The sequence below is a fragment of the Chiloscyllium plagiosum genome, chromosome 12 (genome assembly GCF_004010195.1).
Source record: "Chiloscyllium plagiosum isolate BGI_BamShark_2017 chromosome 12, ASM401019v2, whole genome shotgun sequence".
Lineage (NCBI taxonomy): Eukaryota > Metazoa > Chordata > Chondrichthyes > Orectolobiformes > Hemiscylliidae > Chiloscyllium > Chiloscyllium plagiosum.
In genome coordinates this window covers 14,215,525-14,237,703 of record NC_057721.1, presented here as the reverse complement: position 1 = coordinate 14,237,703, position 22,179 = coordinate 14,215,525, and positions in this window count along the sequence as shown.

Below are 22,179 nucleotides of genomic sequence, written 5' to 3'. Positions count from 1 at the left end.
CCCCTACATTTTCCAAAACAGCATACCTGTTTGAAATGGGTATATCCACAAAAGACTTCTGCCCTAGGTGCCTACTTCTCTTACCCTTCCTGGAGTTAACCCATCTGTGTGACTGTATCTGAGACTTTCCCCCCTTCCTATAACTGCCATCCATCACATACCGTTGCTGTTGCAAATTCCTTATGGCTTCTATCTGTCTCTCCAACCTATCCACTCGATCTGATAAGATTCGCATCCAACAGCATTTATGGCAGATATAATCCGCAGTAACCCTTAAACTCTCTTTAAACTTCCACATCTGACAAGAAGCACATATCACTGTACTAAAGGCCATTTTTGCTCCTTCACATTCCCCTGAGAATCCATCAACTCCTACATTGTCCAAAACAGCATACCTGTTTGAAATGGGTATATCCACAAAAGACTTCTGCCCTAGGTGCCTACTTCTCTTACCCTTCCTGGAGTTAACCCATCTGTGTGACTGTATCTGAGACTTTCCCCCCTTCCAATAACTGCCATCCATCACATACTGTTGCTGTTGCAATTCCTCATTGCTTCTAACTGTCTCTCCAACCGATTCACTTGATCTGATAAGATTCACATCCATAATAAGCAGACAAAAAGGATGGCACTGGAAAAGCTTAGCAGGTCAGGCAGCATCCGAGCAGCAGGAAAATTGATGTTTTGGGCATAATCCCTTCATCAGGTTTCTGCTCCTTGGATGCTCCCTGACCTGCTCTGCTTTTTCCAATGCCACACTTTTCAACTCTGACTCTCCAGCATCTGCAGTCCTCACTTTCTCCTTGGTATAATAAGCAGTAGATGATAGATGGCATGTTGGTCTTTATTACAAGGGGATTATACAGGAGTTAAGAAATCTTGCTACAATGATACAAGCCTTTGGTGAGACTGCATTGGAATATAGTGTGTAGTTTTTGTCTCCACATTTAAAAAAGGATAGATTGGCATTGGAGGCAGTGCAGTGAAGGTTCACTAAATTGATCTCTGGAGTGACGGCATTGTTTTATGATGAGGGGCTATGCAAATCAGATCTGCACCCCTTGGAGTTTAAAAAAATGAGAGGCAATCACATTAAGATCAAAAGTTCTGAAGGGGATTCACAGGGTAGATACTGCGAATCTGAGATTAATTCTGTTGATCAGGGAAAGGGAAACATGGAGGCACAACCTCCATGGAGGATACACAGCAGTGAGAGTCGTAGAATCAACGAGATGTACAGTACGGAAACAGACCATTTCGTCCAACCCATCCATGCCAACCAGATATCCAAACCTAATCTAGTCCCATTTGCCAGAACCTGGCCCATATCCCTCCAAACCCTTCCAATTTATATACCCATCCAGATGCCTTTTAAATGTTGCAATTGTACCAGCCTCCACCACATCCTCTGGCAGCTCATTCCATACACGCACCACCCTCACTGTGAAAACATTACCTCTTAGGTCTCTTTTAAATCATTCGCCTCTCACCCTAAACCTATACCCTCTAGTTCTGGACTCCCCCACCCCAGAGAAAAGACCTTATGTATTTACCCTATCCCATCCCCTCATGATTTTATAAACTTCTATAAGGTCACCCCTCAGCCTCCGATGCTCCAGAGAAAACAACCTTAGCCTATTCAGCCTCTTCCTTTAGTTCAAACCCTCCAACCCTAGTAAAGTCCTTGTAAGCTTTTTCTGAACCCTTTCAAGTTTCTCAACATCCTTCCTTTTGGACTAAGAGAAATTATTTCACAAAACGGATTGAGAATCTTCAGAATTCCCGACCTCAGAGAGTAGTGATTGTTCCATTACTGATTACATTTACCAGTGGATTAAATAAATTTTTGGTCCCTCAGGGATATGAGGAACAAGTGCTAGAAGAGTGGAGTTGAAACCCAAGATCAGCCATGATCATATTGAAAGGAGCAGCAGGCTGAATAAGTCATACAGTCCACTCCTGATCCTTTTGCTTGGTTTCTGTGCTGTCATGCTGGTGAAACTAGCAAGATTGCACAGTTTGGAGTGCACTGCTGTAGGGATCAGTGAGTCTCTGTGCACACAAAGAGACAGCTTCTTCTCATTTCCTCCTTATCAGGTCCATGCAGATGGACCAAGTACAAGGTTTGCCATGTGATTTGTAGGATTCCACATGGTGCAAGGTGCAACCTTGTATGTTCTTCATGTGGTCCAGGCTATTCATATCAACTGAAAGGGATCCCAGTGCCTCAACATGCAGCAGTTGGGTTGTCTCAAGCAGCCTCTCACACAGCAGCAGTTAACACTTCCTCATTCTGTGGAATTTCATCCACCATGTAATGTCAATGGTTAGCTACTGAACGATAAAGGATCTCTATTCATGGCATGGCTCATAAGGCTATTGCCAAATCCTTTCACACATCCACAGCTAGGATACATTATGCCCCATGTAACTGCAAGGAACACTTGAGAGAATGCCATCAACACCCTCAAACAATATTCCCTGGATGCTCCCCCCTAGAGAATCTCTATGGTGTACAACTGAGTGGATGTGGAAATTTGTGACAGTGTGTTGCATGCTACACATCCTGGCCATTATGGGGAACAACCCTCACCTGAGAAACAGAAATCCAAAGAAGAGATGGAAGAGCAAGGGGAAGTAAGGGAAAAGAGAGCATAGGGAAGCGGGGGAAGGGAGGGCTGCATGTCAATGTAGCCAGACCCTTTCTGCCTTGGCTCTGTCTTCATGAATGATACAAGTGATACAGCAATCCACACTTCCTCTCTCTATCACTGGCCATCTCACTATTATTTTTCTAACAACATAAATGTAAGAATCACCAACAAACCCTAAACCGAGTAAATCATTTGAAGATAAGCAAAGTTGCACATTCCCTTAATCCTCATCTTGCTTGTTGCCATTCGCTGGCCTAATGCTGAAGCATGTACAAAATGGACAGCTCAGTCACTGCTGGCTCCTTCCAGAAATCCCTGAAATAGCAGGCTGCACAAAATGACCATGCACATTCGAACACGAAGAATGGGGGCAGTTTAATTGCATTCTATAGACTCCAGACACATTCTTGTGAGGTATACAACCTCCCGAATTCTCCATTTCTGAACATTTTATTGCAGCAACCCAAAAGAACTGAGCACATCCACTGACGAGTTATCCTCATTTTCTGCTTTATCAATTGGGTCCACTGGTGAACCCATTTATCAGAAAATTAAAGGCATGAAGATGTGATAAGAAATTAATTTGCAAGAACTGATTCAAGTTATTGAAGGTAATTAATTACTGTTTCCTGTAACTCTTTTCTCAAAGGATTGTTGATTGCTACTTTATCTTATATATGAGGACAGCATCTAAATTAAGTCTCTGTAAGAAGGAGGAAGTAAATTGGCTGAAGTCTCTTACGGGTATCTATGACAGTCTATGGTAAAGTTGAAAGGGATGTGTGAAGTGGTAAACAAAGGTCTGCTGTATTTTTGCTTTTCAGTTTTTCTACTCTCCCTGTGATTTCTCCATCCCATGAGAGCCCTTTCCAAACAACCTTCGATCTTGCTCCAGGTGACCCTGTATTTCAAGGATTGAGGGAGAGAACATCAGGGACCCACAAAGGAGGAGGAGATTACTAACCAGGCACCCTAGAGCTTGACATCAGGACACTTTAGACACTCCATCTCCTTCTCTCTCTCTCTCTCTCTCCTTCTGTGTCTGTCTGTCTATCTGTCAGAGGCTTTGTGGTCTGTAACACATCAGGCTATGATGTGTGTGCCTGTATCTGTATCTTTACCTATACCTGTGCAGGACACTATCAGCAAGACAGACCTTAAATCCTAACAGGACTTGCCAAAGTCATAACAGTTACCAGGGAGGCAGCCTGCATCTCAGCTATAGATGTTGAGATAGCAGCTAGACATGATCCAGAAGTCAAGAAATCTGTTCTTTATACTTTTAGTTTACAGAATCACAGAGTTGTTACACTGCAGAAGGAGGCCATTTGGCTCAAAATGCCACACTGGTTCTATTCAATAATGCCAAACTCCTACCCTCTTCTCCATATCCTTGCATACCATTTTGATCCAAATAATCATCTCTTAAATGCCTCAACTGAACCTGCCTCCACCATATTTCCAGACAGTGCACTGCAAATCCTAAGTACGTGCTGTGTGAAAGTTATTTCTCACACCACTCTTGCTCCATTTACAAATTGCTTTCATAGAAGAGATCATTTGGCCTATCTATTTAAACAGGTGCCTTCGTGTTCTGTTTTCTTTTCTGAATGGGAACAGCTTAGAATTACAGCTTCTCGGTATCCACTCTATCCAACCCACTCACAATTTTGGAAATCCCTCAAATCCCTTCTTCATTCCAAGTGGAATAGTCTCAAGCTTTTCAATCTATCCTTGCAACTAAAGTTTCTCATACCTGAAAACATTCTTGCCAATTGCTTTTGCACCCTCTCCAATACATTTGCAGTTTTTCCTATAATGTGGTGCCCACACTGTACACAATACTCCAGGTAAGGTCTAACATGTGTCTTGTACATGCTCAACTTCACCTCCCTGCTCTTGTACTTTATGCCCCTATTAATAAATTCAAGTATATTGCATGCTTTACTTAATGCTCTTTCCATGTGTCCTGCCAGCTTCAATATTCTGAGTGCATATACACTCCTCATTCACCCCCTTTTGAATTGTGTCCCTAATTTTATATTCTCTTTCAATACTCTTCTGACCAAAGTGCATCACTTCATACTTCTTTATATCAAATCTCATCTGCCACTTATCCACTCATTCACCGAACTTTCCAACATATTTTTGCAGTTCCCCACCCTCCTCCTCACAATTCTTCTGAGTTTAGTGTCCTCTAGAAACCTTGCAATTGCAATTGTTGTCTAAACACCAAGATCTAGGTCATTAATATATATCAGTGAAACCAAGGGTCCCAACGCTGACCCCGGGGAACTCCACTACAAACCTCCTTCGAGCCTGAAAACTATATATTGACCATCACCGTCTATTTCCTATCGCACAGCCAATTTTGTATTCACATTTCCACTGTCTCCTTTATTTCGTGACCTATAATTTTCCTCACAAGTCTATTGTGTGGCACTGTATCAAATATCTTTTAGAAATCCATGTATATCACATCAACAGCATTACTTTGTTGGTTGAACATGATTTCACTTCCAGAAATCCATGCTAACTCTTGCTGATCAACTCACCTTTTACCATGTGATTACTAACTCTAACCTGAATAATTGTTTCTTGTGAATCAGTGATGTCCCATGAGGGTTCTTAGAGGTTGACACATGTCAGATGTCAATGTCCTTGGATATGGGCTGCATACAGCTAGTCCCCATAGAGCATGCTTAGAGATGTTGGTGCCTGGTGTCCGGTACGGAGATGCTTTGGAACAAGTGGAGAATTGAAGTCTCCAGGTACCTGCGCCGATGTCCATGTCAAAAATTCTCAATGTTGGACTCCATTGTCATGTTGATAAGACAGGAAGCCGAATATTTATGAGGTAGGCATTAATATGTCATTTAACAAACAATAATTCCCTTTAACCGGCAACTTCGTGCTGCCACTTGTAAAATTGGTGATGCTGCTCAGTAGATGCAATGAAGATGCAATGAATTGTTCCCGACTTCCGGCTATTCCTCACCGCACTGCTCCCATGATTCTGCCACAAATCTCACTATAGTGCACTTCATTCAGGCTCCTATAAAATTCCTCCCCTCACCCTTACTGAGCAAATTAAAGGGAAAAGACTCCTCCATCACTAGCTGCTGGACTGCTATATCCACTGATCTCACTGTCAAAACCATCTTTCTCCAATCAAATCTAAAGTTCGACCCAAACTAAGGGGCATGATTGTCTCGGGGAACAAACTAACACTGATGATTGGCAACTTCTGTAACTTAGACTCCAACTCAGCAACTCCAAGCTGCAGTTGCTTATGCTGCTGACTCTTACCATAAATAGGATTGTCTCAGCCTGCAATGTAGTCCCCCCACCAATTCCCATATGTTGCAGTCACAGCACACACAGTCCATATCATCTCTGCATGGACTTATTTATTTACTTAATCAGTTTATTATTCATTTACACAGCTAATGTAATGACAAGTGACAGTCTCTGAGCTTGGACACTAATAAAGAATGTCTACTAATTGCAGGAGGCTGAAAAACAGTATAAAGAAAATAAACACCTCCTTTCCACGCTCTGCACTGAATTCCCAACTGCCTCCAATTCCCAACTTAACATTGTCCCCATCTCATTCAATCCTCTGTGTTTCCACTCTTTGTGGGAGCAAAACCTGACTACTTTTATCGAGCGTGGATGATGCACATGCATTCTGCACTCATAAAGACAGCTTCCAGTAGAGACTGCCCGAGAAATAAGAGGTTCTGAACAACACCCATACCCTTCACTGTGTAACTCATCTAGAATTTAATGGCAAGGAAGAGATACCCTCTGAACTGTGAATCACCACAAGGTGCTAGACGGTTTACACCAAGTCTGTCTAACCTTTTCAGATGAGGTCCACATCTCAATTTTTCTCTTATTCGATCAGTGGGTGGTGTGCTTACAAATGTTAAGATAAAGGAAAACTCCAAAGCAATAAATTGATAATTTATCTTAAGAGTTAACAAAGAAAAATGACACAAAAAATGTTGTCAAGCAGCAGATTTAACTGATAAATGTTTTTTGGTATAAGGAGCAGAACTACAGAGACACAGGCTAGGCCTCAACTCCTTATCACGAGGGAACATGGTTAGCTCCAAACTGAGCAGCTGAGTTTAACAAACACTGATCTTTTGCTCACAGAGTCATAGAGTCACAAAGCACGGAAAGAGACCATTTGTTCCCACTCATTCACGCTGACCAGACATCCCAATCTGACCTAGTCCCATTTGTCAACATTTGGACCATATCTCTCTAAACCCTTCCTATACATGTACCCATCCAGATGCCTTTTAAATGTTCTAATTGTGCCAGCCTCTACCTACATCTGAAAGAAAGTGAAAGATGGGGCAGGTAGAGGAGAGGGTACAGATGCAATGTGGATGAGTGGGTAGGCTGTCAGGTGGGTGAGGAGAGTAGGTGTCAGAAGAGTGTGTGCCACAGAGGCAATGATGTGACTGGTAGATGGGGATTAGACTGGCAGCTAGGTGGGGGAACGGCTCAGGGTGTATTGGTGGGTAGTCAAGGAGTGGAGGAGTTAGAAGCACCCTAGACAGGTCTGTTTGTGAGGAACAGGGTAGATGGGGTGGGGGAGGTATCAATCAGTTTAGTTCTGTGCCAATGAAGTAGTTTGGCTGGGAGATAGGCGAGAAAGCTGGATAGGTCTGGGATTTTGGGAGTGTCAAGGGATTGAGGGTAGGAGGGATATCCTGGTGGGCCAGCAGGAGATGAGAGTCTAGGGGTATTGAGAAGGCTTGGGTATCTATGGGGGACCAGAGAAGGGGGGTTAGTGTAATCTGAGGGATCAGTGGTGAGTCAGTGAGCTGGGAATTACTGCAGCTTTTAATTCATCAAACATTTTTCTGAGTAGCTATTTGGCCATGTCACCTTGAACCTTCCACATTTGCAAACTTTCTTTTTGCAAGGTTCCAAAAGTAGATTCAGTTTCCTGGGCAATTCTCTTGCAGGCAGCTGCATTAGAACCTTCATGTGGTCCTAACATACAACTCCTATCTGCACTGCTGTTAATCTTTCTATCAGAAGATCTGAGCCAAAAACAGATTTAAGTGAAATGGATTGTCACTTCCACTAAAATATCAGTGAGATTAACACATTAAACTGTGTACACCGCTATTGGTGTGATGTCGTATTGAGATTGTACAGACAATCAAATCAGGCTTCATTCCTATGAACAGGAACTTTTATTAATGATACATACTATAGAGAGAGTGAGGTAGGAGACAGCATTCCTAGAATCTTGCTGGTTCAATATTAGTTCCAAATGTGTGTCATCCTCAGTAGGAATCACTGATGATGGTACACATCCAATAGATAATGGGACATAACTATTATCCTACATCATTCCCTTAAGTCTTTAATTCTATTCTTGAAGATAATTACAATTTACCATTATCATTTCTCTTATCATTTCTCTTATCATTTAAATACTACGATTTCTCTTATTCCACTCTTTCTTCTCAAGTTTCTTTTTGATCATATACTATGCAAGTCAAAAGAACATAATAAGGCACGGTGGCTCAGTGGTTAGCACTACTGCCTCACAGCAACAGGGTCCCAGGTTTTATTCTAGCCTCGGGCGACTGTGTGGAGTTTGCACATTCTCTCCATGTCTGCGTGGGTTTCCTCCAGGTGCTCTGGTTTCCTCCCACATTCCAAAGATGTGCAGATCAGGGGAATTGGCTATGGTAAATTGCCCATAGTGCTAGGTGCATTAGTCAGAGGGAAATGGGTCTGGGTGCATTACTCTTCGGAGGGTCGGTGTGAACTGGTTGGACTGATGGGCCTATTTCCACACTGTAGGGAATCTAATCATAACTAGGAGCAGGAGTAGGCCATCTGACCCATTGAGACTGCTCCACCATTCAATAAGATCATGGCTGATCATTTCATGGACTCAGCTCCACTTACCCTCCCACTCACTACAACTCTTAATTCATTTAGTTTGCTTAAAAGCATTCAACAAAGTAGCTTCAACTGCTTCACTGGGCAGGGACTTCCACAGATACCCAACCCTTTGGGGGAAGGATTTCCTCCTCAACCCAGACCTAAATCTGCTCCCATTTATTTTGAGGCTATGCCCCCCATAGTTCTAGTTTCTTGGTGGAAGTCTTGGGGGAAGTCTTGGGGGAAGATGGAACATTGAAGAATCAATTCACAGAGACAGTCTCAGAGATTGTTTAATTAATCTCCTAAACATTGAATGGAGTCCCAGTGCAGGTTTGGGAGGATCAATGCAAACACAATTGTGGGCCTGAGGGTGATGAGCCCTCAATGAGTTCAATCTCTTCCAGCTGAAAATAGAGTGATCCAGTGATCTGTTTGTCATTTAGCACAATCAAGGGCCTCGTGTTCTTTCAAACGATCGCACTTGGTAAGTGGACAAGATACATTCTTGGTTTTTGAAGCCATGCCAATACAATGTCAATGCATTTTTGGTCATTCAGCTATTCCTAATGTGGGCAGATTGAGTCATGTGTTGCTGGTTAAAGGTGCTGGGTTGGTTTTGACCAAGATCCTCCCTCCTGTGCATGGTCTTACAGTGTTAATGTCTAGAAGAGGGAGCAGCCTTCAGCCCATAGACAGTCACAAGTGGTGAAGCTGTACTGGAGAGGCATGAGCTGGTAGTTGAGCAGGACTTAATTGAAAATTGTCATTCTTTAGCAGGAAACTCTTCATACCTCTTGGTCTGCTTTCCACAGCCACAAACGAACTCTGGGCTTACATTGTTAGGGTGAGTTTCCTCAGCTTTCCATTCTTCACTTGAGGCATTTGTGCCAATTATGAAGGATTTAGAAGGGATTATAATTCAAAAGCACTGTACTGTATACTGTAATTGGCAGTTCTTGCTTTTTTTTTTAAGAAAGAAGCATTTGTGCTTTTGCAAATTTTCTTTCAAAAAGCCTATGGTCGATTTTGATGTACATAGTTCCCGAAAGGGTTTGGTGTAGGTCTTAGTGGATTGATTGCAAATTTAAGAAGGGCAATGAACTGATTCACTCAGTGTGCTTTCTTGGAGATCTAGCTCTGAAAAGTCTCAAATCTATAGTAAATTATACTTTATACCACCACCTGGTGGAGGAGAAGCAGGTTTGTATCATGTGGATTATTTCCCTGTCCAGCCAACCAAGAACCAATCACACTTTTTTTGCCAATACCTACCTTTATCAAGTGAATCCTGTCAGCCTTGTAGCTCCCTCCTATCCCACCCTATTATGGTGGCAACTCCATTCACCCTCTCATCTCAGGGCCCTGCCCTTTGCTGACTTACAGGTCTCTGGGCTGCCCAATGTAGTACCAACCCAAATCCAGTGAACCGCATCAGGATGTCATTTTGGGACAGCTAGCTCATTGACTCCATATAAATGAAGTCAGGGTCCTGAAGTAGTTCTGACCTCTTTGTTTGCAGCTGCTGCCTGCTGTGCTTATGTCAGCAAGTGGAATCAAGCTTAGTACATTGTATGCTAAAATTCAACCACCACCGATTAAATTAGACACTGTATTTATATTTAATAGATTGATATTCTCATAAGAGAACCTGTTCAGTTAAGACTGGAGATACAGAAAATCTGCATCGCATCGGTCAGTAATAGAAAATAACAGATTAAATAGAACATACTAATACATTAAGTTACTATCACATGGCTCTATTCCTGATGAAGGGCTTTCGCCCGAAATGTCGATTTTCCTGCTCCTTGGATGCTGCCTGACCTGCTGTGCTTTTCCAGCACTACTCTAATCTAGACTCTGGTTTCCAGCATCTGCAGCCCTTGTTTTTACCTATATATCCTTCAAGGCTAATTCCGCTCTGCTGTTCACTTAAATAACATTGCAAGAAAAATGCAACAGAAAGAAAACTCGTTGCTCACGTTTTGCATCCAAACTTCTTGTGTGGCTTTTCAAGCGTGTGCACAGTTTGCATTTGAACAGAACACATCAATATGAATTCTGTGCAGACAGGTTTCACAAATCACTCCATTCAAATTTCTAATCACTCAAAGTGCACTTCACTGATGGGAGAAGACAGGGAGCTGCCACTTAGCTGCTTTCTAGCTAACAAAACAGGCTTGTACTGCCAAGAAAGATTGTTTTATGTTACTTTTTTTCCTGAATTAATGGAGGGCTTTTGCATTTCTCTCCTTGATTCAAAATGCTGGTCATTAATTCTTTATATTTAATGGAGCGTCCATGTCCAATATTGTTTTGAGCTTCCCATTTCTAATAAAGGTGTGGACGTTATTGAAGGTGTGGACCTCATCGAACCAACCCCCACCTACCAATCCCAGACTGAACATTTTTTCAGCAGCGCGACTTATAAAATCTTGCCCACTTTCTGCCCACCCACCTCTGATATGTCCCCCATAATAGCAGTCAGGCAAGCACTGGCATGAGGTAGAAAAACATAATGATGATCTGTGACTATCCACACTGTAATACTTAGGTTCACTCCCATAACAATAGTATGTGACATGGGTTACGGCTTCTGGTACTTACAAATGGACTCTATAATCACAGCTACATGCATGTCTGGGCTCTAGTGAAGCAATTCAGATGTACTGTCACACATTTACCTCAGCACATCATGCTGCAAGAGGATACAGCTCAGGAAGAAGGAGACCGAGGTCTCTATACCTTTAGGTCGTGCATGGCGTTAATGTGCCTTAAAGATATATCATACATTTGCCATGAGACCTAACATGACAACCCCTTTTTTCAAAGAAAATAAATCCTAAAGTGCTGAGGCACATGTTGTAAATTCACCAATTATACTAACATGCAAAAACAGAGTTAACAAGATGAACAAGTCAAACTTTTTGATAAAACATTTGGAGGCTTGACAACTTGGTGACCATATACCCATCTGGAGGGGTGTGCATTATTCTCAGTTGATCCCAGCTGATAGGCCCTCAATGGTATGGCTTTTTTTCCCCAGAAGATCTTTCCAGAAGGATTTGATCAGAATCAAGCAATTATTAATTCAATTAACCTCTCCGTGAATTCTTCTTCAGAGTAACCACACTCATAACCTCTGTTGAGTATCAATAAAGTCATCAATGGACTCTTGGGGATTCCACCTGATTGAGACGAGTTAAAGGCTGTTAGCCTGAAAGCTGAATCTTACCTTGAGCTGGTCCTCAAATATTCTCCTGACTTTCTCCAGATCTTTGTTTTTATCATCTTCAGAAAGATAAAATGTATTTATTCTGCAAAGACTCTCCTTGGTGATAGCAAGTAATATTTAAAGAAATAGTCTCTCAAGATCATTTAATAAAGAATAATTTTGTTGCTTGAATAGCTATACTTCAGTGAAGACATGTTAATCCATAATCATATGTTTGCCTTCAATTTCTTGTTAGAAGGTCTGTGATTTTTTTTTAAAAAGGGTAGAGTCTAGGGCTTATTTGTTCTTTTCTTTTCCTTTTTTTTTCTTCATTTGTTTATACTTAACTTCATTTTATTTGGTTGTAGGGCTTTAAGCAATTGCTAAGTGTTGGTCTGTGCCTTTAAAGAAAAAGACCTGTAACAGTAGGCTTCATATACTAGAGTTAATGGACACCAAGTAGCGATTGATGATGACATCTGCAACACAGCACCTGACATTTACCTTTAAAATGAGAAAAAGTTGGGTTCTAGGCTATCTGCTTAATATACTTTGAGGCAGTCTGGTCCATAACAGTATTGGAATTCTTTACCAGAAAAGGCTGTCAAGGTAAAATTGTTTTATATATTCAAGACCGAGGTAGACAGATTTTTAACCAGTAAAGAAACCGAGGCTTGTGGGGAAATGCAGAAAAGTGGAGTTGAGGTTTATCAAATCAGCCATGATCTGATTGAAATGTGGAACAGACTCAATGTGCTGAATGGCCCACTTCGGCTCCTACAACTTAAGGACCTATGAATGCTTAATATTCAAATTTACATTCGGATATTATCAATTAAAACTCAATTGATGTCCATGAAGCAATTACTTGCTTTCTGTCTTATCACTCAGCGTGCTGGAATTTACACTCCCTCACTGGCAGGTTGAAAGATGCAAGGGGCATGTAAGATCCAGTGGAGTGGTCTTGCAACCACCTACCCTCCTGCCACCTCCAGACCTGTCTGGAGTTTTGGAGCTTTATGGGATGGTTGTGCAGCAAGTGAAATGCACTTGCTTAGAGAGAGACTCCTCGGCTTATCAGACGCACCTACCCTTCTGCCCACAATCCCATCCCCACCTTTAATCTTCCCTCAGGCCTCTTGAACCTGGTCTCCTAGTCCCTCACCCTGCTCCTGAGGCTCCCCAGCACTGGGATCATTGACCTGGTGAGATCTCCTTGGATTGCCCGGATGTAGACGGAAGCCTCATGTTAAAGCAATTTATGCCACTCCCAGTGATAAATTGCTGTGGTCAATCATTGGAGATCATCAGTGGTATCCTTCAACGAACTGGAATTCTGTAAAATCCAACCCAATGTGGCCAGGGGAATGGAGCATGTGGTTAGTCCACTCAAGTTAATGTTACTCACATTTATTTCATGCTAATGACAAGATGAGATATGAATCTCTGTCTAATTTCCTCACTCCTACACCCATCACCAGCCATGTGAATGCAATCTTTACATTTAAGGTAAGGACAGTATTAATCATAACCCCCACACTTACATTTTAATGGAAAACATAACATCTGTTAGCCAATAAAATCTGATTGAAGTTTCCTGCCACTGTTTCTCATATGTAGTTCAAGTTTGTATTTTAGTGCAGTAACAATATTCCTCCAAGTTTAATTGTAAGCTGATGTATCATTTAATTTGACAGAGCACTGGACTATGCGAACAACCACAGATGACAAGTTCCACTTGTTGACAGAATGAGGAGCATGTTATATAATCCTGGTAAACTCTAACTGGCGGTGTGATACGAAGACAAGAAATAGCATGGCTCAAAGTGTTGGGAAGTGGTAGTGAGACGTCATGGTGGCTGGGAAGTATGCACCATAGGCAGGTGGACATAGTGGTAGCATCACTGGACTGGTAATCAAGAGGTACAAGCTAATTGTGAATCTGATGGGCTTTGAATCAAAGTCCTTTCAGGAAGGAAGTTACCATGCCTATAATAACATGCAATCCACTGGAATGTGTCTGAATCTTAACTGCCCTCCAAAATGACCTAGCAAAGTCATTCACTTCAACGACAGGTAGGATGGACATCCAATGTTTGTCTTGACAGTGACACCCAGATCCCAAGAAAGAATTAAGAAAAACATATTACACTGTAAGGAGGTGGCAAAGGAAATGCTAATCAACTAGTAACTATGACAATGTAGCTTTAAGAGGTTATTTTGTCCTCGTTTCTTGTAAGAGGGAGATTGAATGAGAGGTACTGAGCTGGCTAATGAAGACCACTTGAGTAAACAGCCTGTGAGATCTTGGTTTTTTTTCAAACAGCTTGAATGGGTGGGGCCAGCTCTCATAGATTAGGATTTCTGGATTTTCGTTTTTCAGTTGCATCAGACGCTATTGGGGTCTCAACAGAGTTGGAAGCTTCAGTGAATGCCTCCTGCTCTCTCTGAATTTTCTCTTGACTTTTTTTTTCCTCCTGGATTGGGGAACTGCATGTGGGAATCTGTGTCTGAATTTTCCTTTTTTGTCAAATGGTGTGTATATGGGATATTATGATATTGGAACAGTAAATTAATAATAGTTACTGTGTTTAAGTTTTCAATAGAGATAAGTTAATCGAAATTCTTTGATTGCATTTTAACGACGTTGTTTAAATAAATTGTTTTGCTTAACATCGAGCAGTTTGACCAGTCACATTGCATCTGGAACAGGCATTCCACATGTGCTGTTAAAATAAGAAGGGTTAGCATCTAGGCTACATTCTTAAAATATTTTAAGGGAGTCTGGTCTGGTCCATAACAGAATCCAGAGCCCCACCTAAAGTTACGGGCACATGGGCGTTGGAATCCCACCATGGCAGATGGCATTTTTTTGAATTCAATAAAAAACTGAAATAAGAGCCTAATGGTGATCATTGTCAATTGTTATAAAAGCTCATCTGATTCACTATTGTCTTTTAGAGAAGGAAACTGCCATCCTTATGTGATCTGGCCTACATGTGAATCCAGAGTCACAGCAATGTGCCTGACGCTCAACTATTCTCTGAGCAATTAGGAATGGGCAATAAGTGCTAAACTAGCCAGTGATGCAACTTCCCATAAATTAATTTTTAAAGAAAGAGGTTTACCAAGAAAAATTATGGGAGCATTATATTACACCATGGGAAAATGGAAAAGGACACCCCAGGGAAGTAAGGAAGCACATTATAGGGACTAGCTGAGACATATATAAGCAATATAGTGAGGCATATCAAATTGAGTTGGTGAGGTACTCTATAGAGACTTGTTAGTACACCACGTGGAAATGTTCCGTTATACTGTAGGGAGCCATTGAGATACACCATAGGGAAATGGGAAGTTCCGTTGTAGGGAAATATTGAAGCACTCTATAGAGAGATGATTAGATACATCATAGGAACTGGGAAAAACACTCAAAGACAATGAGAGAACTTCCTTAAATTTCCCCATGTGCCCTGCATAATGAAATAATCAGGTATTGTAATTGTCAATCTGTGGTAATTTGTGCATGGAGCCAGAAGATGTAGGTAAGATGCTAAATGAATACTTTCTGTTGGTCTTCATGAGTGAGAGGGCCTGTATGTGTATACAGATTAGGCAGAATGTCTGTAACACAATTAAAGACATTAGCATACATAGAGAAGAGGAACTGGGGGCATCTAGCAGTCTTAAAAGTAGATAAATAACCAGGGCTGGATGAAATATAACTTTGGTTGTTGAGTGTGAGAAGGAGGAAATGTCAGGGGCTCTTCTAAAAAAAATTTCAATTCCTCTCTGGCCATAGGAGAGGTGCCACAGTCTGGAGGACAGCCAACATGGTACCGTTGTTCAAGAAAGGACTAAGGGGTAAAGCAGGAAAACATGGGGTGGCCAGTCTAACTTTGGCAGGGGGACACTAATGGAAGCAATTCTGACAGACAAAATTCATCTGCACTTGGAGAGGCTGGGATTAATCAATAAATCAGCATGATTTTGTTAAGGGGTGGTCATATCTGACCAACTTGATTGAATTTTTCACAAGTGTGTAGATGAGGCCTATCTATGCTTTTGATATAGTCTACTTGGATTTTAACAAGGCATTTGATAAGGTCCCACACTGGAGACTGATAATGAAGTAAGAGCCCACAGGATGCAAGGAAATTTGGTAGACTAGATCCACAATTGGCAGAGTGACAAGAAACAGATTGTGATGGTTGAGGAGTGCTTTTCCGACTAGAAGTCTGTTTCAGTGGTGTCCCATAGGGGTGGGATTTGGGACACTTGCTGCTTGTGGTTTAGATAAATGACTCTGTCTTGAATGTAGGACAGTTAATCAATAATTTCACAGATGATCCAAAGATTGGTGCGGTGGTAAATAGTGAAGCCCTAGTTTACAGTAGGACGTAGACAGGCTGGTCAGGTGGACTGATCAGAGGCAAATTAAATTCAGTCTGGAGAAGTGTGAGGGATGCACCTGAACAGGGCACACAAATCAAGGAAATGCATGTTGAACGGTTGAACCCTTGAATGCACCAAAAATCAAAGTGAATTCGGCGGGGCATGTTCACCAGTTCCTAAAGGCATCAGGACAACTGGATAAAGTGGTTAAAGTGGCATTTGGGATACTTGCCTTTATTATTGATGCAATGAGTTTAACAGGAGGGAGGTTATGCTGGAACTGCACAAAACATTGGTTAGGCCAGAGTTAAAGTATTGTGTGGAGTTCTGAAATCCGCATTATAAAAGGGATATGTCTGCACTGCAGAGGGGGCGGAGATATTTATAAGGATGATGCCTGGCCTGGAGCGTTTCAGTTATTAAGAGAGATTGCATAGAGTGGAGTTGTTTTCCTGAAAGCGGAGGAAATGGAGACGTATAAAATTATGAGGGGCATAGATAATTAGACAGATTAATCCCTTTGATGGAGGGATTTATGATTGGGAGCATAGATTTAAGGTACACCAGTTCAGTGGAAAGTTTGTGTTAACCAAACAATGTCCACAATTCATCAATCATGTTATAACCAATTCGCGCTGACGAAACACGTGTTATAGCAGAATGACCTGTACCTGTACGGGTGGGAGAGGCAGAAACCATCATCACACTTATAATGCCAAGGCATACAAGGCTAAGGGCTAAGTGCTGGAAAATGGGATTAGAATAATTAGGTGGTTGTGGTCGAGCAGCGCAGATTGGATGGGCCAAAGGGCCTATTTCTGTCCAGTAGATGTCTATGACTCCATTTTATTTTGTTAGAAGTAGTGCGCACAGAAAATAATTCAACTTTGACATAACATTACAGATGAAAGAATGAAAGATCTTATGAGAGAGAAAAAGACTATTTTGGCTGAGGATAGCTGGAGCAACACCAACTTGAAACTGACTTTTTTTTCCCAAAATCTATTGTGAATGTGTTGCATTTTGGTTTAGCTCAAGTATGTGCAGAAGCAAAGTATTCTGTTTGCAAATATATTAGTGACTGATGATCAAATGGAGAATTTTGAATGTTGCACATCACTGGAATTTGATACTTAAATGGAAGAGAAAATAGAACTTCAGGGCCAGAGGAATTAAGTAACTCTTCAGGGGAAATGGCATTCAGTAACTATATTGTACTAAATTTGCAGACTAATTGATCCACATCATATGAAAGCCACTAAATATTCTGTCATCATTTTCCTGAGGAGTAAGAAAGCTTCCTGTTCAGGTCAGAGGTAGGTAATGTTGATGGAATGCAAAGTGAGTCTTTGACTTTTCGTGAAGGACCAAATGCATAAATACATTAGAAAAAGATGAAAGGCCAGGCAAAGGCCATTTTTTTTCTGGAAAAATCAGTTGGCATCAGGTGCTACTGGCTCTCATGTTTTCATTGCAGAGGAGCTCAAAAAAAAACGTACTTCAGTCTAAGGATGAATACAGAATAGATCACAGAGCAGTGCTGATTATGAAATAGATGCTGCTTTTCGCTAGTGACTGAATGAAGAGGAGAAACAATGGTGTATTAGCAGGAAGATGTGTGAAACAACATAATAGTCTGATAAACTAACCTCTTATCAACTATTAGAATTTAACTTTGAAGACCTATCAATGCATTTTATTTTGGAATCTTGCATACCTAGCAAGATTAATACTGGTTAATATTGCAAGTCTATTTCTTCGGAACACAGCACAAACAGGGGTAAACTTCAAACTAGCAATTTAATTTTTGATATTTCCTATTCAATAATAATTTCCAAAAATAGCAGCTAAATATCTTAATATTTTTTTTTTTACAAAATGATATTGATAGAGGGAGGAAATACTATTGATCATTAGAAAGGGTTGGTACCAGAGACACAGGTTTAAGGCATAAACAAAAGAATCAAATGAGAGTTGAGAAAGGTTTTGTTTTCACACAGTGACTTATTACGATCAGAAGGACACTACCAGAAAGGATAATGTTAGAAGATTCCACAATAATGTTCAGAAAGGAACTTGCAATAATTACTTGAATCAGCAATGCTAAGGGGAAGGGAACTAAAAGGATAACACTTGCATAGGCATAAAGGGTTTACTTTGGATACAGCTGATTTGCATAGCAATTTCAGAGAATGGCTAAAACTCAAAAACATTGATGCTGGTTCGCTGTCACTTGCTGATAAAATTGGATATGTTTAATAAATCTTCGCTAAAGGATATTAGTGAACCAACTGGGTGTAAATAACACTCCGATCGTTTCAAGGTCACATTATTGAATTTTTTTTTTAAATTCTAGGTTTTAATTAATTAATTAATTAATGGAACTTACATTTCCTAGGTGCTTTGGTAGGATTTGAAAATGTTGCAGCATTATTAATGCAAACATCTGGATTACCAATAATGCTGATATAATTCATAGTTTCAAAGTGCACTGGTGTTCTATCTTTCTCTGATTTCAAAGCAAACATTCACTCAAATCTGAATCAAAATGTGCAACGTATTTAACTGACACCTCCTTAAAATGTACAAAGTTGTTGAGGAAGGTAAATATAATTTGGAACATCAAATAGATTCCAAAGTATTCATATGACAAGCAACAAATAAGTTGTATAATTATAAATTACATAGGGAAATTGTGAAATTATTCATTTTGGAAGGAGAACAAAAGAACTATGTGAATTAAATGGAGAAAAAATTGCAGAAAGCTGCAACACAACAGAAAACACAAAAAAAAACACAGAAAGCTCGCACATGGGCAGAGCAGGTAATCAGGAAGGCTAGAGAAATGTTGGCCCTTATTTCAATGGGGTTGGCGTATAAGAGTAGGTAAGTTTTACTGCGACTTTACAAGGTAAAGAGTATTGAGAGCAGTTTTAGTCCCCTTATTTAAGAAAATATATTATTTGATTGGGAGCAGCTCAGAGGAAGTTCACTCAGGTGATCCCTGGTATGGAGAGATTGTCTTATCAGCAAAGGTGAAACAGGTTGGGACTTTACTCGTTGTAATTTAGAAGAATGAGAGGTGATCTCATTGAAACGTGTAGGGCAAATGTTGAGAAGATGTTCCTCTCATGGGAGAGTCTACACCCAGTGGCCTAGTCTCAGAATAAAGGGGTGCCAAATTAAGACAGAGATGAGAAGGAATTTCTCCTCTCAGAGTTCACAGTCTTTGGAACTCTTTGTGTATATTTAAAGTTGAGATAGATTCTTTTTGGATTAGATTAGATTAGATTCCCTACAGTATGGAAACAGGCCCTTCAGCCCAACAAGTCCACACCGATCCTCTGAAGAGTAACCCACCCAGAACCAGTCTTGTACTGACTCATGCACCTAACACTATGGGCAATTTAGCATGGCCAATTCACCTGACCTGCACATCTTTGGATTGTGGGTGAAACCCATGTAGACACAGGGAGAACGTGCAAACTTCACACAGGCAGTTGCCAAGGTGGGAATTGAACCCAGATCCCTGGCGTTGTGAGGCAACAGTACTAACCACTGAGCCACCGTGCCGCCCCTTGATCGGTAGGGAACCAAGGATTACAGGTAAAATGCAGGAAGGCAAACATGAGAAATGGTCAAATCAGACACAATCCTATCGAAAGGTGGTGCGGGCTGAAAGGGGCTAAATGGCCTTTTCCTGTTCTTATTTCTTATGGTCTCGGTATACTTTTAACCTTATAACTAAATCCATTATAATGTTGACTTCTGAAATTTAAGACAGGAATCTAGACCTTTGACCCAGGAGGATGATATTGTGACTCACTTTGCTACCCAGACCTATTTTAGAAAAGGCGTATTATTTAAAAGGAGCCACGTCACAAACACCCTTATTTAGTCCATGCAAAATGTTTCACTGCTGATAGAGCAGACGTGAGTCAACTCCTTGGGAAGTAATTTCTTTAGACAGTGACTGAATATTTTATTGGTCTTGACTAAATTTGAATAATCAACAATGGAATATGAAGAATTAAGATAAGCCTCATTTATCACATGTTTCACTCCTAAACTTTTCCAGGGATTGTAATCACAGTTGTTCATTATAGGTTGCTGCTGTCTCATTTGTTTCAGAGAAAGTGATTTTAAAATGGTTGCTCCAGTATGTAAATGTTTATTGCCTGTTTATGTGAACAAGTAACATCGTAGAATCCCTACACAGTGTCAAAGAAGGCTATTTAGCCCATCAAGTCTACACCAACCCTCTGAAGTGTCTCCCACCCAGGCCCAACTCCCTACCTTATCCCCCAATCCCATATTTACCATGTCTAACTGTGGAACGTAAATGGCAATTGAATTAAATTTGTTGCATCTTGAACAAAATGTCGGTATTAACTGTCCCTATCTACAGGTTTCTGTGAAAATGCAAAATGTTGGGTTTTCATAGAGAATCCCTATATAGTGTGGAAAGAAGCCATTTGGCCCATCATCCCTCAGTCCCGCCCTAATCCCATTACTCTACATTTGTATGGCATATCCATCCAGCCTGCATATTCGCTAGACACTATGGGGTAAATTAGCACGACCAATCCACCTAAACAGCACATCTTTGGACTGTGGGAGGAATCCAGAGCACCTGGGGGAAACCATTTTTAAAATCAAAAATATTCTGGAAAACATCATTTTATTAATCTATATTATAATTATAAAAATGTGATGTGATATGTTTTCCTGCTAACATTATGTTCACGCCTCATCAATGACAATGTTAAAGAATCTCAGTTATTTTCAGCAGGGAAGTGGTTAGTGAAAGAGAATAGCAGACACCACACAGTCTTAACAATTGGTCCTATCAGATGACAAAGCTTAAAAAAAAACATTTCTTGTACCTTCTCTCAGTAAATGACTCTCCCACTGAAATAAAACAAAGGACCGTGGATGCTAGAAATTTGAAATAAAAAACTGAAAATGCTGGAGGAACTCAGGTCTGGCATCCTCTTGTCCACAGATACTATCAAGACAGTGGAGTTTCTGCAGAAATTTCTGTTTTTGTTACACTCTTCCTATTTCTTTCCCCTTTTTTTGCATGTCAATGTTCCTGTCCATCACCATTCCCTCTCTGACATCCACATCCACCATTCCTCTTCCAATTGAGGATGTCCCAAGGGACTGGAACTTGGCCTCAGCTCAAGATGGAATCACTTTTCGGACCTTCCTTTTTGAAAAAAAAACAAAGAAGAACCATGCTATATATTTCTGAAAAGAAAACGGTCCTGTGATATTTCTGCAGTGTGATTGGTCCTCAAGCTCTGACAAACCCTGAAACTATTACGGTGACAGTCAGGGATAAGGTACTGTTTTAACAGTTGATTGCACTCTACAAATCTGTTGGAAGAGAACACTAACTGATGACTATCCCAAAACCTGCTAAATATCTCAGTAGAAATGGGCTAGTAAATATTTAATCATCATCAAAACCACTCACCATCAAACAAGATTTTTGAGGTAAAAAGAATGAGGTTGTCATATATATCATCGCGGCTCATATGCCAATATCAAAGTTCAGGGGGACCATTCATAACTTCTACAATTGCATTGGCTTTGCCCATGCAAAGATTTCTTTTGCAAGATTGCACATCGTCTTACAAGGCAAAGCAATAACATATTTTAAGCTTTTCCAGTTCTATTATTTCATCTGCTTATTTGTAATGTTATCTCCGGTTTCCATGAATCCCTCTCACAGCATGTTATAATTAACAGCATTTGGTTTTTGCTCCATCTGTTCAATGCTACAGTAAACTGACGATTTCATTATCAATCAAACTTGTTTTGCAAGTAACGGCAAAAGACCACACAAAATATTTCGATGTGGCTTTGTGCAGTTGGTGTTCTTCTCTGCTCATTTCTTGTTAAGAGCTATTAACTAAAAATGTCACCAAGCCAAAAACTTAAAGAGAATGAAAAATGAAATCTTTCAGACACTGGAAATTGGAG